Here is a 22,911-nt window from a genome sequence, read left to right as displayed (position 1 = left end):
CCGAGCGCCAGCGCAGGAGCCGGGAGCGTGGCACGGGCAAAGGAGCTCCCCCGGCCTCGCTTCTGGGAAGCGGGGACGACGGCCATGGGCTGGAGGAGGCGGGGAGCGTCTGCGAGAAGCGCGGCAGCCGGGGGTGGCTCGCTCTGCGGTCTCTGTCAGGGCTAGGCCCGCGGGTGCCTCAGAGGCAGGCGGTAACAGGGAGGCAAGGCCGAGAAGGCGCGGCAGCCTCTCGGTCTTCCGGCGCCCTTCCGCCGGGACAGCTGAGCCGGGCTGCCAAAGCTGCCCAGCGTGGCATGACAAGGGGACGGTGGGTTACTCGGGGAAGGCCTGGCCTGAGCCCGGGGGCTTCTGGGAGCCGGAGGGCTGTGGAGTCCTGCCTACCGGTCGCCTTTTCCTGCCCAGTGTCTCTAGAGACCCCAACGGGGGCCCCTTCTCCGTGAGCCTGGCTAGCTCAGTCGGTAGAGCATCAGACTTTTAATCTGAGGGCCCAGGGTTCAAGTCCCTGGTCAGGCGAGAAAGGGCCCTACGCCCCTCCCCGGGGCTCTTCTGCGGGGCTCTCCCGTGTCTCTCTCCCTCCAGGGAGTCTTCCTTTTCCCTCTTCACTACCTGGCCTTTCCTCCCCCGGGGCCGTTTCCTGCCTGCCGCTCCACAGGCAACTTCCCCGCTGGCCTCCCCTTCTGCAGGAAAAAAAGGCCTCCGGGCCTCCACCAGGGCCCCGTCGCGCGGCTCCGTCTATCGAGCCGACGCCGGGGTGCAGACAAAGCAGAGGGAGGCCAAAAGGGCACCTCTGGCTCCGAGCCCTCGGGACCAACGGGCGGCCGCCCCGCCCCCTTGGCTTCCTCTCGTGGGAGCCAGAAGGGCGCTCCCTCCGTCCTACGGATCTCGCCTGCTTTGGCTCCGTCGAGGACACGCGTCCGCTGCCACAGCTTTGTTCCCCAGGTGCCGCTTGGGACCTGACCCACGTGAAGCGTCCCTGCGCTCCCACGGCCGCTTTAGGCCCCTCGGCCTCGACTTGGACTTAGCGCTGTGTCCTGGTGGCTTCCTTTTCCGTTTTCAACGTACGCGGGTCAAGGGAATAGGGGGGGCATTTCCCTCCAGAAGCGACACGGGCCGGAAGCGCAGAAAGCGTGCCGTCCAAATCGCCCCTTTGGCCCTCTCTCCCGGGGGAGCAGCCAAAGGGAGCGCCCGCCCCAGCTCGGCTCCGAGCGCCAGCGCAGGAGCCGGGAGCGTGGCACGGGCAAAGGAGCTCCCCCGGCCTCGCTTCTGGGAAGCGGGGACGACGGCCATGGGCTGGAGGAGGCGGGGAGCGTCTGCGAGAAGCGCGGCAGCCGGGGGTGGCTCGCTCTGCGGTCTCTGTCAGGGCTAGGCCCGCGGGTGCCTCAGAGGCAGGCGGTAACAGGGAGGCAAGGCCGAGAAGGCGCGGCAGCCTCTCGGTCTTCCGGCGCCCTTCCGCCGGGACAGCTGAGCCGGGCTGCCAAAGCTGCCCAGCGTGGCATGACAAGGGGACGGTGGGTTACTCGGGGAAGGCCTGGCCTGAGCCCGCGGGCTTCTGGGAGCCGGAGGGCTGTGGAGTCCTGCCTACCGGTCGCCTTTTCCTGCCCAGTGTCTCTAGAGACCCCAACGGGGGCCCCTTCTCCGTGAGCCTGGCTAGCTCAGTCGGTAGAGCATCAGACTTTTAATCTGAGGGCCCAGGGTTCAAGTCCCTGGTCAGGCGAGAAAGGGCCCTACGCCCCTCCCTGGGGCTCTCCCGTGTCTCTCTTCCTCCAGGGAGTCTTCCTTTTCCCTCTTCACTACCTGGCCTTTCCTCCCCCGGGGCCGTTTCCTGCCTGCCGCTCCACAGGCAACTTCCCCGCTGGCCTCCCCTTCTGCAGGAAAAAAAGGCCTCCGGGCCTCCACCAGGGCCCCGTCGCGCGGCTCCGTCTATCGAGCCGACGCCGGGGTGCAGACAAAGCAGAGGGAGGCCAAAAGGGCACCTCTGGCTCCGAGCCCTCGGGACCAACGGGCGGCCGCCCCGCCCCCTTGGCTTCCTCTCGTGGGAGCCAGAAGGGCGCTCCCTCCGTCCTACGGATCTCGCCTGCTTTGGCTCCGTCGAGGACACGCGTCCGCTGCCACAGCTTTGTTCCCCAGGTGCCGCTTGGGACCTGACCCACGTGAAGCGTCCCTGCGCTCCCACGGCCGCTTTAGGCCCCTCGGCCTCGACTTGGACTTAGCGCTGTGTCCTGGTGGCTTCCTTTTCCGTTTTCAACGTACGCGGGTCAAGGGAATAGGGGGGGCATTTCCCTCCAGAAGCGACACGGGCCGGAAGCGCAGAAAGCGTGCCGTCCAAATCGCCCCTTTGGCCCTCTCTCCCGGGGGAGCAGCCAAAGGGAGCGCCCGCCCCAGCTCGGCTCCGAGCGCCAGCGCAGGAGCCGGGAGCGTGGCACGGGCAAAGGAGCTCCCCCGGCCTCGCTTCTGGGAAGCGGGGACGACGGCCATGGGCTGGAGGAGGCGGGGAGCGTCTGCGAGAAGCGCGGCAGCCGGGGGTGGCTCGCTCTGCGGTCTCTGTCAGGGCTAGGCCCGCGGGTGCCTCAGAGGCAGGCGGTAACAGGGAGGCAAGGCCGAGAAGGCGCGGCAGCCTCTCGGTCTTCCGGCGCCCTTCCGCCGGGACAGCTGAGCCGGGCTGCCAAAGCTGCCCAGCGTGGCATGACAAGGGGACGGTGGGTTACTCGGGGAAGGCCTGGCCTGAGCCCGCGGGCTTCTGGGAGCCGGAGGGCTGTGGAGTCCTGCCTACCGGTCGCCTTTTCCTGCCCAGTGTCTCTAGAGACCCCAACGGGGGCCCCTTCTCCGTGAGCCTGGCTAGCTCAGTTGGTAGAGCATCAGACTTTTAATCTGAGGGCCCAGGGTTCAAGTCCCTGGTCAGGCGAGAAAGGGCCCTACGCCCCTCCCTGGGGCTCTTCTGCGGGGCTCTCCCGTGTCTCTCTTCCTCCAGGGAGTCTTCCTTTTCCCTCTTCACTACCTGGCCTTTCCTCCCCCGGGGCCGTTTCCTGCCTGCCGCTCCACAGGCAACTTCCCCGCTGGCCTCCCCTTCTGCAGGAAAAAAAGGCCTCCGGGCCTCCACCAGGGCCCCGTCGCGCGGCTCCGTCTATCGAGCCGACGCCGGGGTGCAGACAAAGCAGAGGGAGGCCAAAGGGGCACCTCTGGCTCCGAGCCCTCGGGACCAACGGGCGGCCGCCCCGCCCCCTTGGCTTCCTCTCGTGGGAGCCAGAAGGGCGCTCCCTCCGTCCTACGGATCTCGCCTGCTTTGGCTCCGTCGAGGACACGCGTCCGCTGCCACAGCTTTGTTCCCCAGGTGCCGCTTGGGACCTGACCCACGTGAAGCGTCCCTGCGCTCCCTCGGCCTCGACTTGGACTTAGCGCTGTGTCCTGGTGGCTTCCTTTTCCGTTTTCAACGTACGCGGGTCAAGGGAATAGGGGGGGCATTTCCCTCCAGAAGCGACACGGGCCGGAAGCGCAGAAAGCGTGCCGTCCAAATCGCCCCTTTGGCCCTCTCTCCCGGGGGAGCAGCCAAAGGGAGCGCCCGCCCCAGCTCGGCTCCGAGCGCCAGCGCAGGAGCCGGGAGCGTGGCACGGGCAAAGGAGCTCCCCCGGCCTCGCTTCTGGGAAGCGGGGACGACGGCCATGGGCTGGAGGAGGCGGGGAGCGTCTGCGAGAAGCGCGGCAGCCGGGGGTGGCTCGCTCTGCGGTCTCTGTCAGGGCTAGGCCCGCGGGTGCCTCAGAGGCAGGCGGTAACAGGGAGGCAAGGCCGAGAAGGCGCGGCAGCCTCTCGGTCTTCCGGCGCCCTTCCGCCGGGACAGCTGAGCCGGGCTGCCAAAGCTGCCCAGCGTGGCATGACAAGGGGACGGTGGGTTACTCGGGGAAGGCCTGGCCTGAGCCCGGGGGTTTCTGGGAGCCGGAGGGCTGTGGAGTCCTGCCTACCGGTCGCCTTTTCCTGCCCAGTGTCTCTAGAGACCCCAACGGGGGCCCCTTCTCCGTGAGCCTGGCTAGCTCAGTCGGTAGAGCATCAGACTTTTAATCTGAGGGCCCAGGGTTCAAGTCCCTGGTCAGGCAAGAAAGGGCCCTACGCCCCTCCCCGGGGCTCTCCCGTGTCTCTCTTCCTCCAGGGAGTCTTCCTTTTCCCTCTTCACTACCTGGCCTTTCCTCCCCCGGGGCCGTTTCCTGCCTGCCGCTCCACAGGCAACTTCCCCGCTGGCCTCCCCTTCTGCAGGAAAAAAAGGCCTCCGGGCCTCCACCAGGGCCCCGTCGCGCGGCTCCGTCTATCGAGCCGACGCCGGGGTGCAGACAAAGCAGAGGGAGGCCAAAAGGGCACCTCTGGCTCCGAGCCCTCGGGACCAACGGGCGGCCGCCCCGCCCCGCCCCCTTGGCTTCCTCTCGTGGGAGCCAGAAGGGCGCTCCCTCCGTCCTACGGATCTCGCCTGCTTTGGCTCCGTCGAGGACACGCGTCCGCTGCCACAGCTTTGTTCCCCAGGTGCCGCTTGGGACCTGACCCACGTGAAGCGTCCCTGCGCTCCCACGGCCGCTTTAGGCCCCTCGGCCTCGACTTGGACTTAGCGCTGTGTCCTGGTGGCTTCCTTTTCCGTTTTCAACGTACGCGGGTCAAGGGAATAGGGGGGGCATTTCCCTCCAGAAGCGACACGGGCCGGAAGCGCAGAAAGCGTGCCGTCCAAATCGCCCCTTTGGCCCTCTCTCCCGGGGGAGCAGCCAAAGGGAGCGCCCGCCCCAGCTCGGCTCCGAGCGCCAGCGCAGGAGCCGGGAGCGTGGCACGGGCAAAGGAGCTCCCCCGGCCTCGCTTCTGGGAAGCGGGGACGACGGCCATGGGCTGGAGGAGGCGGGGAGCGTCTGCGAGAAGCGCGGCAGCCGGGGGTGGCTCGCTCTGCGGTCTCTGTCAGGGCTAGGCCCGCGGGTGCCTCAGAGGCAGGCGGTAACAGGGAGGCAAGGCCGAGAAGGCGCGGCAGCCTCTCGGTCTTCCGGCGCCCTTCCGCCGGGACAGCTGAGCCGGGCTGCCAAAGCTGCCCAGCGTGGCATGACAAGGGGACGGTGGGTTACTCGGGGAAGGCCTGGCCTGAGCCCGCGGGCTTCTGGGAGCCGGAGGGCTGTGGAGTCCTGCCTACCGGTCGCCTTTTCCTGCCCAGTGTCTCTAGAGACCCCAACGGGGGCCCCTTCTCCGTGAGCCTGGCTAGCTCAGTCGGTAGAGCATCAGACTTTTAATCTGAGGGCCCAGGGTTCAAGTCCCTGGTCAGGCGAGAAAGGGCCCTACGCCCCTCCCCGGGGCTCTCCCGTGTCTCTCTTCCTCCAGGGAGTCTTCCTTTTCCCTCTTCACTACCTGGCCTTTCCTCCCCCGGGGCCGTTTCCTGCCTGCCGCTCCACAGGCAACTTCCCCGCTGGCCTCCCCTTCTGCAGGAAAAAAAGGCCTCCGGGCCTCCACCAGGGCCCCGTCGCGCGGCTCCGTCTATCGAGCCGACGCCGGGGTGCAGACAAAGCAGAGGGAGGCCAAAAGGGCACCTCTGGCTCCGAGCCCTCGGGACCAACGGGCGGCCGCCCCGCCCCGCCCCCTTGGCTTCCTCTCGTGGGAGCCAGAAGGGCGCTCCCTCCGTCCTACGGATCTCGCCTGCTTTGGCTCCGTCGAGGACACGCGTCCGCTGCCACAGCTTTGTTCCCCAGGTGCCGCTTGGGACCTGACCCACGTGAAGCGTCCCTGCGCTCCCACGGCCGCTTTAGGCCCCTCGGCCTCGACTTGGACTTAGCGCTGTGTCCTGGTGGCTTCCTTTTCCGTTTTCAACGTACGCGGGTCAAGGGAATAGGGGGGGCATTTCCCTCCAGAAGCGACACGGGCCGGAAGCGCAGAAAGCGTGCCGTCCAAATCGCCCCTTTGGCCCTCTCTCCCGGGGGAGCAGCCAAAGGGAGCGCCCGCCCCAGCTCGGCTCCGAGCGCCAGCGCAGGAGCCGGGAGCGTGGCACGGGCAAAGGAGCTCCCCCGGCCTCGCTTCTGGGAAGCGGGGACGACGGCCATGGGCTGGAGGAGGCGGGGAGCGTCTGCGAGAAGCGCGGCAGCCGGGGGTGGCTCGCTCTGCGGTCTCTGTCAGGGCTAGGCCCGCGGGTGCCTCAGAGGCAGGCGGTAACAGGGAGGCAAGGCCGAGAAGGCGCGGCAGCCTCTCGGTCTTCCGGCGCCCTTCCGCCGGGACAGCTGAGCCGGGCTGCCAAAGCTGCCCAGCGTGGCATGACAAGGGGACGGTGGGTTACTCGGGGAAGGCCTGGCCTGAGCCCGGGGGCTTCTGGGAGCCGGAGGGCTGTGGAGTCCTGCCTACCGGTCGCCTTTTCCTGCCCAGTGTCTCTAGAGACCCCAACGGGGGCCCCTTCTCCGTGAGCCTGGCTAGCTCAGTCGGTAGAGCATCAGACTTTTAATCTGAGGGCCCAGGGTTCAAGTCCCTGGTCAGGCGAGAAAGGGCCCTACGCCCCTCCCCGGGGCTCTTCTGCGGGGCTCTCCCGTGTCTCTCTCCCTCCAGGGAGTCTTCCTTTTCCCTCTTCACTACCTGGCCTTTCCTCCCCCGGGGCCGTTTCCTGCCTGCCGCTCCACAGGCAACTTCCCCGCTGGCCTCCCCTTCTGCAGGAAAAAAAGGCCTCCGGGCCTCCACCAGGGCCCCGTCGCGCGGCTCCGTCTATCGAGCCGACGCCGGGGTGCAGACAAAGCAGAGGGAGGCCAAAAGGGCACCTCTGGCTCCGAGCCCTCGGGACCAACGGGCGGCCGCCCCGCCCCCTTGGCTTCCTCTCGTGGGAGCCAGAAGGGCGCTCCCTCCGTCCTACGGATCTCGCCTGCTTTGGCTCCGTCGAGGACACGCGTCCGCTGCCACAGCTTTGTTCCCCAGGTGCCGCTTGGGACCTGACCCACGTGAAGCGTCCCTGCGCTCCCACGGCCGCTTTAGGCCCCTCGGCCTCGACTTGGACTTAGCGCTGTGTCCTGGTGGCTTCCTTTTCCGTTTTCAACGTACGCGGGTCAAGGGAATAGGGGGGGCATTTCCCTCCAGAAGCGACACGGGCCGGAAGCGCAGAAAGCGTGCCGTCCAAATCGCCCCTTTGGCCCTCTCTCCCGGGGGAGCAGCCAAAGGGAGCGCCCGCCCCAGCTCGGCTCCGAGCGCCAGCGCAGGAGCCGGGAGCGTGGCACGGGCAAAGGAGCTCCCCCGGCCTCGCTTCTGGGAAGCGGGGACGACGGCCATGGGCTGGAGGAGGCGGGGAGCGTCTGCGAGAAGCGCGGCAGCCGGGGGTGGCTCGCTCTGCGGTCTCTGTCAGGGCTAGGCCCGCGGGTGCCTCAGAGGCAGGCGGTAACAGGGAGGCAAGGCCGAGAAGGCGCGGCAGCCTCTCGGTCTTCCGGCGCCCTTCCGCCGGGACAGCTGAGCCGGGCTGCCAAAGCTGCCCAGCGTGGCATGACAAGGGGACGGTGGGTTACTCGGGGAAGGCCTGGCCTGAGCCCGCGGGCTTCTGGGAGCCGGAGGGCTGTGGAGTCCTGCCTACCGGTCGCCTTTTCCTGCCCAGTGTCTCTAGAGACCCCAACGGGGGCCCCTTCTCCGTGAGCCTGGCTAGCTCAGTCGGTAGAGCATCAGACTTTTAATCTGAGGGCCCAGGGTTCAAGTCCCTGGTCAGGCGAGAAAGGGCCCTACGCCCCTCCCTGGGGCTCTCCCGTGTCTCTCTTCCTCCAGGGAGTCTTCCTTTTCCCTCTTCACTACCTGGCCTTTCCTCCCCCGGGGCCGTTTCCTGCCTGCCGCTCCACAGGCAACTTCCCCGCTGGCCTCCCCTTCTGCAGGAAAAAAAGGCCTCCGGGCCTCCACCAGGGCCCCGTCGCGCGGCTCCGTCTATCGAGCCGACGCCGGGGTGCAGACAAAGCAGAGGGAGGCCAAAAGGGCACCTCTGGCTCCGAGCCCTCGGGACCAACGGGCGGCCGCCCCGCCCCCTTGGCTTCCTCTCGTGGGAGCCAGAAGGGCGCTCCCTCCGTCCTACGGATCTCGCCTGCTTTGGCTCCGTCGAGGACACGCGTCCGCTGCCACAGCTTTGTTCCCCAGGTGCCGCTTGGGACCTGACCCACGTGAAGCGTCCCTGCGCTCCCACGGCCGCTTTAGGCCCCTCGGCCTCGACTTGGACTTAGCGCTGTGTCCTGGTGGCTTCCTTTTCCGTTTTCAACGTACGCGGGTCAAGGGAATAGGGGGGGCATTTCCCTCCAGAAGCGACACGGGCCGGAAGCGCAGAAAGCGTGCCGTCCAAATCGCCCCTTTGGCCCTCTCTCCCGGGGGAGCAGCCAAAGGGAGCGCCCGCCCCAGCTCGGCTCCGAGCGCCAGCGCAGGAGCCGGGAGCGTGGCACGGGCAAAGGAGCTCCCCCGGCCTCGCTTCTGGGAAGCGGGGACGACGGCCATGGGCTGGAGGAGGCGGGGAGCGTCTGCGAGAAGCGCGGCAGCCGGGGGTGGCTCGCTCTGCGGTCTCTGTCAGGGCTAGGCCCGCGGGTGCCTCAGAGGCAGGCGGTAACAGGGAGGCAAGGCCGAGAAGGCGCGGCAGCCTCTCGGTCTTCCGGCGCCCTTCCGCCGGGACAGCTGAGCCGGGCTGCCAAAGCTGCCCAGCGTGGCATGACAAGGGGACGGTGGGTTACTCGGGGAAGGCCTGGCCTGAGCCCGCGGGCTTCTGGGAGCCGGAGGGCTGTGGAGTCCTGCCTACCGGTCGCCTTTTCCTGCCCAGTGTCTCTAGAGACCCCAACGGGGGCCCCTTCTCCGTGAGCCTGGCTAGCTCAGTTGGTAGAGCATCAGACTTTTAATCTGAGGGCCCAGGGTTCAAGTCCCTGGTCAGGCGAGAAAGGGCCCTACGCCCCTCCCTGGGGCTCTTCTGCGGGGCTCTCCCGTGTCTCTCTTCCTCCAGGGAGTCTTCCTTTTCCCTCTTCACTACCTGGCCTTTCCTCCCCCGGGGCCGTTTCCTGCCTGCCGCTCCACAGGCAACTTCCCCGCTGGCCTCCCCTTCTGCAGGAAAAAAAGGCCTCCGGGCCTCCACCAGGGCCCCGTCGCGCGGCTCCGTCTATCGAGCCGACGCCGGGGTGCAGACAAAGCAGAGGGAGGCCAAAGGGGCACCTCTGGCTCCGAGCCCTCGGGACCAACGGGCGGCCGCCCCGCCCCCTTGGCTTCCTCTCGTGGGAGCCAGAAGGGCGCTCCCTCCGTCCTACGGATCTCGCCTGCTTTGGCTCCGTCGAGGACACGCGTCCGCTGCCACAGCTTTGTTCCCCAGGTGCCGCTTGGGACCTGACCCACGTGAAGCGTCCCTGCGCTCCCTCGGCCTCGACTTGGACTTAGCGCTGTGTCCTGGTGGCTTCCTTTTCCGTTTTCAACGTACGCGGGTCAAGGGAATAGGGGGGGCATTTCCCTCCAGAAGCGACACGGGCCGGAAGCGCAGAAAGCGTGCCGTCCAAATCGCCCCTTTGGCCCTCTCTCCCGGGGGAGCAGCCAAAGGGAGCGCCCGCCCCAGCTCGGCTCCGAGCGCCAGCGCAGGAGCCGGGAGCGTGGCACGGGCAAAGGAGCTCCCCCGGCCTCGCTTCTGGGAAGCGGGGACGACGGCCATGGGCTGGAGGAGGCGGGGAGCGTCTGCGAGAAGCGCGGCAGCCGGGGGTGGCTCGCTCTGCGGTCTCTGTCAGGGCTAGGCCCGCGGGTGCCTCAGAGGCAGGCGGTAACAGGGAGGCAAGGCCGAGAAGGCGCGGCAGCCTCTCGGTCTTCCGGCGCCCTTCCGCCGGGACAGCTGAGCCGGGCTGCCAAAGCTGCCCAGCGTGGCATGACAAGGGGACGGTGGGTTACTCGGGGAAGGCCTGGCCTGAGCCCGGGGGTTTCTGGGAGCCGGAGGGCTGTGGAGTCCTGCCTACCGGTCGCCTTTTCCTGCCCAGTGTCTCTAGAGACCCCAACGGGGGCCCCTTCTCCGTGAGCCTGGCTAGCTCAGTCGGTAGAGCATCAGACTTTTAATCTGAGGGCCCAGGGTTCAAGTCCCTGGTCAGGCAAGAAAGGGCCCTACGCCCCTCCCCGGGGCTCTCCCGTGTCTCTCTTCCTCCAGGGAGTCTTCCTTTTCCCTCTTCACTACCTGGCCTTTCCTCCCCCGGGGCCGTTTCCTGCCTGCCGCTCCACAGGCAACTTCCCCGCTGGCCTCCCCTTCTGCAGGAAAAAAAGGCCTCCGGGCCTCCACCAGGGCCCCGTCGCGCGGCTCCGTCTATCGAGCCGACGCCGGGGTGCAGACAAAGCAGAGGGAGGCCAAAAGGGCACCTCTGGCTCCGAGCCCTCGGGACCAACGGGCGGCCGCCCCGCCCCGCCCCCTTGGCTTCCTCTCGTGGGAGCCAGAAGGGCGCTCCCTCCGTCCTACGGATCTCGCCTGCTTTGGCTCCGTCGAGGACACGCGTCCGCTGCCACAGCTTTGTTCCCCAGGTGCCGCTTGGGACCTGACCCACGTGAAGCGTCCCTGCGCTCCCACGGCCGCTTTAGGCCCCTCGGCCTCGACTTGGACTTAGCGCTGTGTCCTGGTGGCTTCCTTTTCCGTTTTCAACGTACGCGGGTCAAGGGAATAGGGGGGGCATTTCCCTCCAGAAGCGACACGGGCCGGAAGCGCAGAAAGCGTGCCGTCCAAATCGCCCCTTTGGCCCTCTCTCCCGGGGGAGCAGCCAAAGGGAGCGCCCGCCCCAGCTCGGCTCCGAGCGCCAGCGCAGGAGCCGGGAGCGTGGCACGGGCAAAGGAGCTCCCCCGGCCTCGCTTCTGGGAAGCGGGGACGACGGCCATGGGCTGGAGGAGGCGGGGAGCGTCTGCGAGAAGCGCGGCAGCCGGGGGTGGCTCGCTCTGCGGTCTCTGTCAGGGCTAGGCCCGCGGGTGCCTCAGAGGCAGGCGGTAACAGGGAGGCAAGGCCGAGAAGGCGCGGCAGCCTCTCGGTCTTCCGGCGCCCTTCCGCCGGGACAGCTGAGCCGGGCTGCCAAAGCTGCCCAGCGTGGCATGACAAGGGGACGGTGGGTTACTCGGGGAAGGCCTGGCCTGAGCCCGCGGGCTTCTGGGAGCCGGAGGGCTGTGGAGTCCTGCCTACCGGTCGCCTTTTCCTGCCCAGTGTCTCTAGAGACCCCAACGGGGGCCCCTTCTCCGTGAGCCTGGCTAGCTCAGTCGGTAGAGCATCAGACTTTTAATCTGAGGGCCCAGGGTTCAAGTCCCTGGTCAGGCGAGAAAGGGCCCTACGCCCCTCCCTGGGGCTCTCCCGTGTCTCTCTCCCTCCAGGGAGTCTTCCTTTTCCCTCTTCACTACCTGGCCTTTCCTCCCCCGGGGCCGTTTCCTGCCTGCCGCTCCACAGGCAACTTCCCCGCTGGCCTCCCCTTCTGCAGGAAAAAAAGGCCTCCGGGCCTCCACCAGGGCCCCGTCGCGCGGCTCCGTCTATCGAGCCGACGCCGGGGTGCAGACAAAGCAGAGGGAGGCCAAAAGGGCACCTCTGGCTCCGAGCCCTCGGGACCAACGGGCGGCCGCCCCGCCCCGCCCCCTTGGCTTCCTCTCGTGGGAGCCAGAAGGGCGCTCCCTCCGTCCTACGGATCTCGCCTGCTTTGGCTCCGTCGAGGACACGCGTCCGCTGCCACAGCTTTGTTCCCCAGGTGCCGCTTGGGACCTGACCCACGTGAAGCGTCCCTGCGCTCCCACGGCCGCTTTAGGCCCCTCGGCCTCGACTTGGACTTAGCGCTGTGTCCTGGTGGCTTCCTTTTCCGTTTTCAACGTACGCGGGTCAAGGGAATAGGGGGGGCATTTCCCTCCAGAAGCGACACGGGCCGGAAGCGCAGAAAGCGTGCCGTCCAAATCGCCCCTTTGGCCCTCTCTCCCGGGGGAGCAGCCAAAGGGAGCGCCCGCCCCAGCTCGGCTCCGAGCGCCAGCGCAGGAGCCGGGAGCGTGGCACGGGCAAAGGAGCTCCCCCGGCCTCGCTTCTGGGAAGCGGGGACGACGGCCATGGGCTGGAGGAGGCGGGGAGCGTCTGCGAGAAGCGCGGCAGCCGGGGGTGGCTCGCTCTGCGGTCTCTGTCAGGGCTAGGCCCGCGGGTGCCTCAGAGGCAGGCGGTAACAGGGAGGCAAGGCCGAGAAGGCGCGGCAGCCTCTCGGTCTTCCGGCGCCCTTCCGCCGGGACAGCTGAGCCGGGCTGCCAAAGCTGCCCAGCGTGGCATGACAAGGGGACGGTGGGTTACTCGGGGAAGGCCTGGCCTGAGCCCGCGGGCTTCTGGGAGCCGGAGGGCTGTGGAGTCCTGCCTACCGGTCGCCTTTTCCTGCCCAGTGTCTCTAGAGACCCCAACGGGGGCCCCTTCTCCGTGAGCCTGGCTAGCTCAGTCGGTAGAGCATCAGACTTTTAATCTGAGGGCCCAGGGTTCAAGTCCCTGGTCAGGCGAGAAAGGGCCCTACGCCCCTCCCTGGGGCTCTCCCGTGTCTCTCTTCCTCCAGGGAGTCTTCCTTTTCCCTCTTCACTACCTGGCCTTTCCTCCCCCGGGGCCGTTTCCTGCCTGCCGCTCCACAGGCAACTTCCCCGCTGGCCTCCCCTTCTGCAGGAAAAAAAGGCCTCCGGGCCTCCACCAGGGCCCCGTCGCGCGGCTCCGTCTATCGAGCCGACGCCGGGGTGCAGACAAAGCAGAGGGAGGCCAAAAGGGCACCTCTGGCTCCGAGCCCTCGGGACCAACGGGCGGCCGCCCCGCCCCCTTGGCTTCCTCTCGTGGGAGCCAGAAGGGCGCTCCCTCCGTCCTACGGATCTCGCCTGCTTTGGCTCCGTCGAGGACACGCGTCCGCTGCCACAGCTTTGTTCCCCAGGTGCCGCTTGGGACCTGACCCACGTGAAGCGTCCCTGCGCTCCCACGGCCACTTTAGGCCCCTCGGCCTCGACTTGGACTTAGCGCTGTGTCCTGGTGGCTTCCTTTTCCGTTTTCAACGTACGCGGGTCAAGGGAATAGGGGGGGCATTTCCCTCCAGAAGCGACACGGGCCGGAAGCGCAGAAAGCGTGCCGTCCAAATCGCCCCTTTGGCCCTCTCTCCCGGGGGAGCAGCCAAAGGGAGCGCCCGCCCCAGCTCGGCTCCGAGCGCCAGCGCAGGAGCCGGGAGCGTGGCACGGGCAAAGGAGCTCCCCCGGCCTCGCTTCTGGGAAGCGGGGACGACGGCCATGGGCTGGAGGAGGCGGGGAGCGTCTGCGAGAAGCGCGGCAGCCGGGGGTGGCTCGCTCTGCGGTCTCTGTCAGGGCTAGGCCCGCGGGTGCCTCAGAGGCAGGCGGTAACAGGGAGGCAAGGCCGAGAAGGCGCGGCAGCCTCTCGGTCTTCCGGCGCCCTTCCGCCGGGACAGCTGAGCCGGGCTGCCAAAGCTGCCCAGCGTGGCATGACAAGGGGACGGTGGGTTACTCGGGGAAGGCCTGGCCTGAGCCCGCGGGCTTCTGGGAGCCGGAGGGCTGTGGAGTCCTGCCTACCGGTCGCCTTTTCCTGCCCAGTGTCTCTAGAGACCCCAACGGGGGCCCCTTCTCCGTGCGCCTGGCTAGCTCAGTTGGTAGAGCATCAGACTTTTAATCTGAGGGCCCAGGGTTCAAGTCCCTGGTCAGGCGAGAAAGGGCCCTACGCCCCTCCCTGGGGCTCTCCCGTGTCTCTCTTCCTCCAGGGAGTCTTCCTTTTCCCTCTTCACTACCTGGCCTTTCCTCCCCCGGGGCCGTTTCCTGCCTGCCGCTCCACAGGCAACTTCCCCGCTGGCCTCCCCTTCTGCAGGAAAAAAAGGCCTCCGGGCCTCCACCAGGGCCCCGTCGCGCGGCTCCGTCTATCGAGCCGACGCCGGGGTGCAGACAAAGCAGAGGGAGGCCAAAAGGGCACCTCTGGCTCCGAGCCCTCGGGACCAACGGGCGGCCGCCCCGCCCCGCCCCCTTGGCTTCCTCTCGTGGGAGCCAGAAGGGCGCTCCCTCCGTCCTACGGATCTCGCCTGCTTTGGCTCCGTCGAGGACACGCGTCCGCTGCCACAGCTTTGTTCCCCAGGTGCCGCTTGGGACCTGACCCACGTGAAGCGTCCCTGCGCTCCCACGGCCGCTTTAGGCCCCTCGGCCTCGACTTGGACTTAGCGCTGTGTCCTGGTGGCTTCCTTTTCCGTTTTCAACGTACGCGGGTCAAGGGAATAGGGGGGGCATTTCCCTCCAGAAGCGACACGGGCCGGAAGCGCAGAAAGCGTGCCGTCCAAATCGCCCCTTTGGCCCTCTCTCCCGGGGGAGCAGCCAAAGGGAGCGCCCGCCCCAGCTCGGCTCCGAGCGCCAGCGCAGGAGCCGGGAGCGTGGCACGGGCAAAGGAGCTCCCCCGGCCTCGCTTCTGGGAAGCGGGGACGACGGCCATGGGCTGGAGGAGGCGGGGAGCGTCTGCGAGAAGCGCGGCAGCCGGGGGTGGCTCGCTCTGCGGTCTCTGTCAGGGCTAGGCCCGCGGGTGCCTCAGAGGCAGGCGGTAACAGGGAGGCAAGGCCGAGAAGGCGCGGCAGCCTCTCGGTCTTCCGGCGCCCTTCCGCCGGGACAGCTGAGCCGGGCTGCCAAAGCTGCCCAGCGTGGCATGACAAGGGGACGGTGGGTTACTCGGGGAAGGCCTGGCCTGAGCCCGCGGGCTTCTGGGAGCCGGAGGGCTGTGGAGTCCTGCCTACCGGTCGCCTTTTCCTGCCCAGTGTCTCTAGAGACCCCAACGGGGGCCCCTTCTCCGTGAGCCTGGCTAGCTCAGTCGGTAGAGCATCAGACTTTTAATCTGAGGGCCCAGGGTTCAAGTCCCTGGTCAGGCGAGAAAGGGCCCTACGCCCCTCCCCGGGGCTCTCCCGTGTCTCTCTTCCTCCAGGGAGTCTTCCTTTTCCCTCTTCACTACCTGGCCTTTCCTCCCCCGGGGCCGTTTCCTGCCTGCCGCTCCACAGGCAACTTCCCCGCTGGCCTCCCCTTCTGCAGGAAAAAAAGGCCTCCGGGCCTCCACCAGGGCCCCGTCGCGCGGCTCCGTCTATCGAGCCGACGCCGGGGTGCAGACAAAGCAGAGGGAGGCCAAAAGGGCACCTCTGGCTCCGAGCCCTCGGGACCAACGGGCGGCCGCCCCGCCCCGCCCCCTTGGCTTCCTCTCGTGGGAGCCAGAAGGGCGCTCCCTCCGTCCTACGGATCTCGCCTGCTTTGGCTCCGTCGAGGACACGCGTCCGCTGCCACAGCTTTGTTCCCCAGGTGCCGCTTGGGACCTGACCCACGTGAAGCGTCCCTGCGCTCCCACGGCCGCTTTAGGCCCCTCGGCCTCGACTTGGACTTAGCGCTGTGTCCTGGTGGCTTCCTTTTCCGTTTTCAACGTACGCGGGTCAAGGGAATAGGGGGGGCATTTCCCTCCAGAAGCGACACGGGCCGGAAGCGCAGAAAGCGTGCCGTCCAAATCGCCCCTTTGGCCCTCTCTCCCGGGGGAGCAGCCAAAGGGAGCGCCCGCCCCAGCTCGGCTCCGAGCGCCAGCGCAGGAGCCGGGAGCGTGGCACGGGCAAAGGAGCTCCCCCGGCCTCGCTTCTGGGAAGCGGGGACGACGGCCATGGGCTGGAGGAGGCGGGGAGCGTCTGCGAGAAGCGCGGCAGCCGGGGGTGGCTCGCTCTGCGGTCTCTGTCAGGGCTAGGCCCGCGGGTGCCTCAGAGGCAGGCGGTAACAGGGAGGCAAGGCCGAGAAGGCGCGGCAGCCTCTCGGTCTTCCGGCGCCCTTCCGCCGGGACAGCTGAGCCGGGCTGCCAAAGCTGCCCAGCGTGGCATGACAAGGGGACGGTGGGTTACTCGGGGAAGGCCTGGCCTGAGCCCGCGGGCTTCTGGGAGCCGGAGGGCTGTGGAGTCCTGCCTACCGGTCGCCTTTTCCTGCCCAGTGTCTCTAGAGACCCCAACGGGGGCCCCTTCTCCGTGAGCCTGGCTAGCTCAGTCGGTAGAGCATCAGACTTTTAATCTGAGGGCCCAGGGTTCAAGTCCCTGGTCAGGCGAGAAAGGGCCCTACGCCCCTCCCCGGGGCTCTTCTGCGGGGCTCTCCCGTGTCTCTCTCCCTCCAGGGAGTCTTCCTTTTCCCTCTTCACTACCTGGCCTTTCCTCCCCCGGGGCCGTTTCCTGCCTGCCGCTCCACAGGCAACTTCCCCGCTGGCCTCCCCTTCTGCAGGAAAAAAAGGCCTCCGGGCCTCCACCAGGGCCCCGTCGCGCGGCTCCGTCTATCGAGCCGACGCCGGGGTGCAGACAAAGCAGAGGGAGGCCAAAAGGGCACCTCTGGCTCCGAGCCCTCGGGACCAACGGGCGGCCGCCCCGCCCCGCCCCCTTGGCTTCCTCTCGTGGGAGCCAGAAGGGCGCTCCCTCCGTCCTACGGATCTCGCCTGCTTTGGCTCCGTCGAGGACACGCGTCCGCTGCCACAGCTTTGTTCCCCAGGTGCCGCTTGGGACCTGACCCACGTGAAGCGTCCCTGCGCTCCCACGGCCGCTTTAGGCCCCTCGGCCTCGACTTGGACTTAGCGCTGTGTCCTGGTGGCTTCCTTTTCCGTTTTCAACGTACGCGGGTCAAGGGAATAGGGGGGGCATTTCCCTCCAGAAGCGACACGGGCCGGAAGCGCAGAAAGCGTGCCGTCCAAATCGCCCCTTTGGCCCTCTCTCCCGGGGGAGCAGCCAAAGGGAGCGCCCGCCCCAGCTCGGCTCCGAGCGCCAGCGCAGGAGCCGGGAGCGTGGCACGGGCAAAGGAGCTCCCCCGGCCTCGCTTCTGGGAAGCGGGGACGACGGCCATGGGCTGGAGGAGGCGGGGAGCGTCTGCGAGAAGCGCGGCAGCCGGGGGTGGCTCGCTCTGCGGTCTCTGTCAGGGCTAGGCCCGCGGGTGCCTCAGAGGCAGGCGGTAACAGGGAGGCAAGGCCGAGAAGGCGCGGCAGCCTCTCGGTCTTCCGGCGCCCTTCCGCCGGGACAGCTGAGCCGGGCTGCCAAAGCTGCCCAGCGTGGCATGACAAGGGGACGGTGGGTTACTCGGGGAAGGCCTGGCCTGAGCCCGCGGGCTTCTGGGAGCCGGAGGGCTGTGGAGTCCTGCCTACCGGTCGCCTTTTCCTGCCCAGTGTCTCTAGAGACCCCAACGGGGGCCCCTTCTCCGTGAGCCTGGCTAGCTCAGTCGGTAGAGCATCAGACTTTTAATCTGAGGGCCCAGGGTTCAAGTCCCTGGTCAGGCGAGAAAGGGCCCTACGCCCCTCCCCGGGGCTCTCCCGTGTCTCTCTTCCTCCAGGGAGTCTTCCTTTTCCCTCTTCACTACCTGGCCTTTCCTCCCCCGGGGCCGTTTCCTGCCTGCCGCTCCACAGGCAACTTCCCCGCTGGCCTCCCCTTCTGCAGGAAAAAAAGGCCTCCGGGCCTCCACCAGGGCCCCGTCGCGCGGCTCCGTCTATCGAGCCGACGCCGGGGTGCAGACAAAGCAGAGGGAGGCCAAAAGGGCACCTCTGGCTCCGAGCCCTCGGGACCAACGGGCGGCCGCCCCGCCCCGCCCCCTTGGCTTCCTCTCGTGGGAGCCAGAAGGGCGCTCCCTCCGTCCTACGGATCTCGCCTGCTTTGGCTCCGTCGAGGACACGCGTCCGCTGCCACAGCTTTGTTCCCCAGGTGCCGCTTGGGACCTGACCCACGTGAAGCGTCCCTGCGCTCCCACGGCCGCTTTAGGCCCCTCGGCCTCGACTTGGACTTAGCGCTGTGTCCTGGTGGCTTCCTTTTCCGTTTTCAACGTACGCGGGTCAAGGGAATAGGGGGGGCATTTCCCTCCAGAAGCGACACGGGCCGGAAGCGCAGAAAGCGTGCCGTCCAAATCGCCCCTTTGGCCCTCTCTCCCGGGGGAGCAGCCAAAGGGAGCGCCCGCCCCAGCTCGGCTCCGAGCGCCAGCGCAGGAGCCGGGAGCGTGGCACGGGCAAAGGAGCTCCCCCGGCCTCGCTTCTGGGAAGCGGGGACGACGGCCATGGGCTGGAGGAGGCGGGGAGCGTCTGCGAGAAGCGCGGCAGCCGGGGGTGGCTCGCTCTGCGGTCTCTGTCAGGGCTAGGCCCGCGGGTGCCTCAGAGGCAGGCGGTAACAGGGAGGCAAGGCCGAGAAGGCGCGGCAGCCTCTCGGTCTTCCGGCGCCCTTCCGCCGGGACAGCTGAGCCGGGCTGCCAAAGCTGCCCAGCGTGGCATGACAAGGGGACGGTGGGTTACTCGGGGAAGGCCTGGCCTGAGCCCGCGGGCTTCTGGGAGCCGGAGGGCTGTGGAGTCCTGCCTACCGGTCGCCTTTTCCTGCCCAGTGTCTCTAGAGACCCCAACGGGGGCCCCTTCTCCGTGAGCCTGGCTAGCTCAGTCGGTAGAGCATCAGACTTTTAATCTGAGGGCCCAGGGTTCAAGTCCCTGGTCAGGCGAGAAAGGGCCCTACGCCCCTCCCCGGGGCTCTTCTGCGGGGCTCTCCCGTGTCTCTCTCCCTCCAGGGAGTCTTCCTTTTCCCTCTTCACTACCTGGCCTTTCCTCCCCCGGGGCCGTTTCCTGCCTGCCGCTCCACAGGCAACTTCCCCGCTGGCCTCCCCTTCTGCAGGAAAAAAAGGCCTCCGGGCCTCCACCAGGGCCCCGTCGCGCGGCTCCGTCTATCGAGCCGACGCCGGGGTGCAGACAAAGCAGAGGGAGGCCAAAAGGGCACCTCTGGCTCCGAGCCCTCGGGACCAACGGGCGGCCGCCCCGCCCCGCCCCCTTGGCTTCCTCTCGTGGGAGCCAGAAGGGCGCTCCCTCCGTCCTACGGATCTCGCCTGCTTTGGCTCCGTCGAGGACACGCGTCCGCTGCCACAGCTTTGTTCCCCAGGTGCCGCTTGGGACCTGACCCACGTGAAGCGTCCCTGCGCTCCCACGGCCGCTTTAGGCCCCTCGGCCTCGACTTGGACTTAGCGCTGTGTCCTGGTGGCTTCCTTTTCCGTTTTCAACGTACGCGGGTCAAGGGAATAGGGGGGGCATTTCCCTCCAGAAGCGACACGGGCCGGAAGCGCAGAAAGCGTGCCGTCCAAATCGCCCCTTTGGCCCTCTCTCCCGGGGGAGCAGCCAAAGGGAGCGCCCGCCCCAGCTCGGCTCCGAGCGCCAGCGCAGGAGCCGGGAGCGTGGCACGGGCAAAGGAGCTCCCCCGGCCTCGCTTCTGGGAAGCGGGGACGACGGCCATGGGCTGGAGGAGGCGGGGAGCGTCTGCGAGAAGCGCGGCAGCCGGGGGTGGCTCGCTCTGCGGTCTCTGTCAGGGCTAGGCCCGCGGGTGCCTCAGAGGCAGGCGGTAACAGGGAGGCAAGGCCGAGAAGGCGCGGCAGCCTCTCGGTCTTCCGGCGCCCTTCCGCCGGGACAGCTGAGCCGGGCTGCCAAAGCTGCCCAGCGTGGCATGACAAGGGGACGGTGGGTTACTCGGGGAAGGCCTGGCCTGAGCCCGCGGGCTTCTGGGAGCCGGAGGGCTGTGGAGTCCTGCCTACCGGTCGCCTTTTCCTGCCCAGTGTCTCTAGAGACCCCAACGGGGGCCCCTTCTCCGTGAGCCTGGCTAGCTCAGTCGGTAGAGCATCAGACTTTTAATCTGAGGGCCCAGGGTTCAAGTCCCTGGTCAGGCGAGAAAGGGCCCTACGCCCCTCCCCGGGGCTCTTCTGCGGGGCTCTCCCGTGTCTCTCTCCCTCCAGGGAGTCTTCCTTTTCCCTCTTCACTACCTGGCCTTTCCTCCCCCGGGGCCGTTTCCTGCCTGCCGCTCCACAGGCAACTTCCCCGCTGGCCTCCCCTTCTGCAGGAAAAAAAGGCCTCCGGGCCTCCACCAGGGCCCCGTCGCGCGGCTCCGTCTATCGAGCCGACGCCGGGGTGCAGACAAAGCAGAGGGAGGCCAAAAGGGCACCTCTGGCTCCGAGCCCTCGGGACCAACGGGCGGCCGCCCCGCCCCGCCCCCTTGGCTTCCTCTCGTGGGAGCCAGAAGGGCGCTCCCTCCGTCCTACGGATCTCGCCTGCTTTGGCTCCGTCGAGGACACGCGTCCGCTGCCACAGCTTTGTTCCCCAGGTGCCGCTTGGGACCTGACCCACGTGAAGCGTCCCTGCGCTCCCACGGCCGCTTTAGGCCCCTCGGCCTCGACTTGGACTTAGCGCTGTGTCCTGGTGGCTTCCTTTTCCGTTTTCAACGTACGCGGGTCAAGGGAATAGGGGGGGCATTTCCCTCCAGAAGCGACACGGGCCGGAAGCGCAGAAAGCGTGCCGTCCAAATCGCCCCTTTGGCCCTCTCTCCCGGGGGAGCAGCCAAAGGGAGCGCCCGCCCCAGCTCGGCTCCGAGCGCCAGCGCAGGAGCCGGGAGCGTGGCACGGGCAAAGGAGCTCCCCCGGCCTCGCTTCTGGGAAGCGGGGACGACGGCCATGGGCTGGAGGAGGCGGGGAGCGTCTGCGAGAAGCGCGGCAGCCGGGGGTGGCTCGCTCTGCGGTCTCTGTCAGGGCTAGGCCCGCGGGTGCCTCAGAGGCAGGCGGTAACAGGGAGGCAAGGCCGAGAAGGCGCGGCAGCCTCTCGGTCTTCCGGCGCCCTTCCGCCGGGACAGCTGAGCCGGGCTGCCAAAGCTGCCCAGCGTGGCATGACAAGGGGACGGTGGGTTACTCGGGGAAGGCCTGGCCTGAGCCCGGGGGCTTCTGGGAGCCGGAGGGCTGTGGAGTCCTGCCTACCGGTCGCCTTTTCCTGCCCAGTGTCTCTAGAGACCCCAACGGGGGCCCCTTCTCCGTGAGCCTGGCTAGCTCAGTCGGTAGAGCATCAGACTTTTAATCTGAGGGCCCAGGGTTCAAGTCCCTGGTCAGGCGAGAAAGGGCCCTACGCCCCTCCCTGGGGCTCTCCCGTGTCTCTCTTCCTCCAGGGAGTCTTCCTTTTCCCTCTTCACTACCTGGCCTTTCCTCCCCCGGGGCCATTTCCTGCCTGCCGCTCCACAGGCAACTTCCCCGCTGGCCTCCCCTTCTGCAGGAAAAAAAGGCCTCCGGGCCTCCACCAGGGCCCCGTCGCGCGGCTCCGTCTATCGAGCCGACGCCGGGGTGCAGACAAAGCAGAGGGAGGCCAAAAGGGCACCTCTGGCTCCGAGCCCTCGGGACCAACGGGCGGCCGCCCCGCCCCCTTGGCTTCCTCTCGTGGGAGCCAGAAGGGCGCTCCCTCCGTCCTACGGATCTCGCCTGCTTTGGCTCCGTCGAGGACACGCGTCCGCTGCCACAGCTTTGTTCCCCAGGTGCCGCTTGGGACCTGACCCACGTGAAGCGTCCCTGCGCTCCCACGGCCGCTTTAGGCCCCTCGGCCTCGACTTGGACTTAGCGCTGTGTCCTGGTGGCTTCCTTTTCCGTTTTCAACGTACGCGGGTCAAGGGAATAGGGGGGGCATTTCCCTCCAGAAGCGACACGGGCCGGAAGCGCAGAAAGCGTGCCGTCCAAATCGCCCCTTTGGCCCTCTCTCCCGGGGGAGCAGCCAAAGGGAGCGCCCGCCCCAGCTCGGCTCCGAGCGCCAGCGCAGGAGCCGGGAGCGTGGCACGGGCAAAGGAGCTCCCCCGGCCTCGCTTCTGGGAAGCGGGGACGACGGCCATGGGCTGGAGGAGGCGGGGAGCGTCTGCGAGAAGCGCGGCAGCCGGGGGTGGCTCGCTCTGCGGTCTCTGTCAGGGCTAGGCCCGCGGGTGCCTCAGAGGCAGGCGGTAACAGGGAGGCAAGGCCGAGAAGGCGCGGCAGCCTCTCGGTCTTCCGGCGCCCTTCCGCCGGGACAGCTGAGCCGGGCTGCCAAAGCTGCCCAGCGTGGCATGACAAGGGGACGGTGGGTTACTCGGGGAAGGCCTGGCCTGAGCCCGCGGGCTTCTGGGAGCCGGAGGGCTGTGGAGTCCTGCCTACCGGTCGCCTTTTCCTGCCCAGTGTCTCTAGAGACCCCAACGGGGGCCCCTTCTCCGTGCGCCTGGCTAGCTCAGTTGGTAGAGCATCAGACTTTTAATCTGAGGGCCCAGGGTTCAAGTCCCTGGTCAGGCGAGAAAGGGCCCTACGCCCCTCCCCGGGGCTCTCCCGTGTCTCTCTTCCTCCAGGGAGTCTTCCTTTTCCCTCTTCACTACCTGGCCTTTCCTCCCCCGGGGCCGTTTCCTGCCTGCCGCTCCACAGGCAACTTCCCCGCTGGCCTCCCCTTCTGCAGGAAAAAAAGGCCTCCGGGCCTCCACCAGGGCCCCGTCGCGCGGCTCCGTCTATCGAGCCGACGCCGGGGTGCAGACAAAGCAGAGGGAGGCCAAAAGGGCACCTCTGGCTCCGAGCCCTCGGGACCAACGGGCGGCCGCCCCGCCCCGCCCCCTTGGCTTCCTCTCGTGGGAGCCAGAAGGGCGCTCCCTCCGTCCTACGGATCTCGCCTGCTTTGGCTCCGTCGAGGACACGCGTCCGCTGCCACAGCTTTGTTCCCCAGGTGCCGCTTGGGACCTGACCCACGTGAAGCGTCCCTGCGCTCCCACGGCCGCTTTAGGCCCCTCGGCCTCGACTTGGACTTAGCGCTGTGTCCTGGTGGCTTCCTTTTCCGTTTTCAACGTACGCGGGTCAAGGGAATAGGGGGGGCATTTCCCTCCAGAAGCGACACGGGCCGGAAGCGCAGAAAGCGTGCCGTCCAAATCGCCCCTTTGGCCCTCTCTCCCGGGGGAGCAGCCAAAGGGAGCGCCCGCCCCAGCTCGGCTCCGAGCGCCAGCGCAGGAGCCGGGAGCGTGGCACGGGCAAAGGAGCTCCCCCGGCCTCGCTTCTGGGAAGCGGGGACGACGGCCATGGGCTGGAGGAGGCGGGGAGCGTCTGCGAGAAGCGCGGCAGCCGGGGGTGGCTCGCTCTGCGGTCTCTGTCAGGGCTAGGCCCGCGGGTGCCTCAGAGGCAGGCGGTAACAGGGAGGCAAGGCCGAGAAGGCGCGGCAGCCTC

At 68.1% G+C, this 22,911-nt stretch overlaps 19 non-coding genes across 19 annotated transcripts; all 19 read left to right on the top strand.

Annotated features, from left to right (window-relative positions):
- The first annotated feature begins 440 nt into the window (after nt 1-440).
- On the top strand, nt 441-513 carry TRNAK-UUU (transfer RNA lysine (anticodon UUU)). Its single transcript has one exon. It is a non-coding gene; the product is annotated as a tRNA-Lys (tRNA).
- Nucleotides 514-1,641: 1,128 nt separating this feature from the next.
- TRNAK-UUU (transfer RNA lysine (anticodon UUU)) lies at nt 1,642-1,714 on the top strand. The gene has a single exon. It is a non-coding gene; the product is annotated as a tRNA-Lys (tRNA).
- Nucleotides 1,715-2,829: 1,115 nt separating this feature from the next.
- On the top strand, nt 2,830-2,902 carry TRNAK-UUU (transfer RNA lysine (anticodon UUU)). Its single transcript has one exon. It is a non-coding gene; the product is annotated as a tRNA-Lys (tRNA).
- A 1,110-nt stretch (nt 2,903-4,012) lies between these two features.
- TRNAK-UUU (transfer RNA lysine (anticodon UUU)) lies at nt 4,013-4,085 on the top strand. The gene has a single exon. It is a non-coding gene; the product is annotated as a tRNA-Lys (tRNA).
- Nucleotides 4,086-5,205: 1,120 nt separating this feature from the next.
- On the top strand, nt 5,206-5,278 carry TRNAK-UUU (transfer RNA lysine (anticodon UUU)). The gene has a single exon. It is a non-coding gene; the product is annotated as a tRNA-Lys (tRNA).
- A 1,120-nt stretch (nt 5,279-6,398) lies between these two features.
- Nucleotides 6,399-6,471, top strand: TRNAK-UUU (transfer RNA lysine (anticodon UUU)). The gene has a single exon. It is a non-coding gene; the product is annotated as a tRNA-Lys (tRNA).
- Nucleotides 6,472-7,599: 1,128 nt separating this feature from the next.
- On the top strand, nt 7,600-7,672 carry TRNAK-UUU (transfer RNA lysine (anticodon UUU)). Its single transcript has one exon. It is a non-coding gene; the product is annotated as a tRNA-Lys (tRNA).
- Nucleotides 7,673-8,787: 1,115 nt separating this feature from the next.
- TRNAK-UUU (transfer RNA lysine (anticodon UUU)) lies at nt 8,788-8,860 on the top strand. Its single transcript has one exon. It is a non-coding gene; the product is annotated as a tRNA-Lys (tRNA).
- A 1,110-nt stretch (nt 8,861-9,970) lies between these two features.
- TRNAK-UUU (transfer RNA lysine (anticodon UUU)) lies at nt 9,971-10,043 on the top strand. The gene has a single exon. It is a non-coding gene; the product is annotated as a tRNA-Lys (tRNA).
- A 1,120-nt stretch (nt 10,044-11,163) lies between these two features.
- Nucleotides 11,164-11,236, top strand: TRNAK-UUU (transfer RNA lysine (anticodon UUU)). The gene has a single exon. It is a non-coding gene; the product is annotated as a tRNA-Lys (tRNA).
- Nucleotides 11,237-12,356: 1,120 nt separating this feature from the next.
- TRNAK-UUU (transfer RNA lysine (anticodon UUU)) lies at nt 12,357-12,429 on the top strand. Its single transcript has one exon. It is a non-coding gene; the product is annotated as a tRNA-Lys (tRNA).
- Nucleotides 12,430-13,544: 1,115 nt separating this feature from the next.
- Nucleotides 13,545-13,617, top strand: TRNAK-UUU (transfer RNA lysine (anticodon UUU)). The gene has a single exon. It is a non-coding gene; the product is annotated as a tRNA-Lys (tRNA).
- A 1,120-nt stretch (nt 13,618-14,737) lies between these two features.
- Nucleotides 14,738-14,810, top strand: TRNAK-UUU (transfer RNA lysine (anticodon UUU)). The gene has a single exon. It is a non-coding gene; the product is annotated as a tRNA-Lys (tRNA).
- A 1,120-nt stretch (nt 14,811-15,930) lies between these two features.
- TRNAK-UUU (transfer RNA lysine (anticodon UUU)) lies at nt 15,931-16,003 on the top strand. Its single transcript has one exon. It is a non-coding gene; the product is annotated as a tRNA-Lys (tRNA).
- A 1,133-nt stretch (nt 16,004-17,136) lies between these two features.
- Nucleotides 17,137-17,209, top strand: TRNAK-UUU (transfer RNA lysine (anticodon UUU)). The gene has a single exon. It is a non-coding gene; the product is annotated as a tRNA-Lys (tRNA).
- Nucleotides 17,210-18,329: 1,120 nt separating this feature from the next.
- Nucleotides 18,330-18,402, top strand: TRNAK-UUU (transfer RNA lysine (anticodon UUU)). The gene has a single exon. It is a non-coding gene; the product is annotated as a tRNA-Lys (tRNA).
- Nucleotides 18,403-19,535: 1,133 nt separating this feature from the next.
- Nucleotides 19,536-19,608, top strand: TRNAK-UUU (transfer RNA lysine (anticodon UUU)). The gene has a single exon. It is a non-coding gene; the product is annotated as a tRNA-Lys (tRNA).
- Nucleotides 19,609-20,741: 1,133 nt separating this feature from the next.
- TRNAK-UUU (transfer RNA lysine (anticodon UUU)) lies at nt 20,742-20,814 on the top strand. The gene has a single exon. It is a non-coding gene; the product is annotated as a tRNA-Lys (tRNA).
- Nucleotides 20,815-21,929: 1,115 nt separating this feature from the next.
- On the top strand, nt 21,930-22,002 carry TRNAK-UUU (transfer RNA lysine (anticodon UUU)). The gene has a single exon. It is a non-coding gene; the product is annotated as a tRNA-Lys (tRNA).
- The last annotated feature ends 909 nt before the right edge of the window (nt 22,003-22,911 follow it).

The sequence above is a fragment of the Pelodiscus sinensis genome, chromosome 24 (assembly GCF_049634645.1).
Source record: "Pelodiscus sinensis isolate JC-2024 chromosome 24, ASM4963464v1, whole genome shotgun sequence".
In the NCBI taxonomy this organism is placed as follows: domain Eukaryota; kingdom Metazoa; phylum Chordata; order Testudines; family Trionychidae; genus Pelodiscus; species Pelodiscus sinensis.
This window is presented reverse-complemented; position numbering and strand designations above follow the sequence as displayed.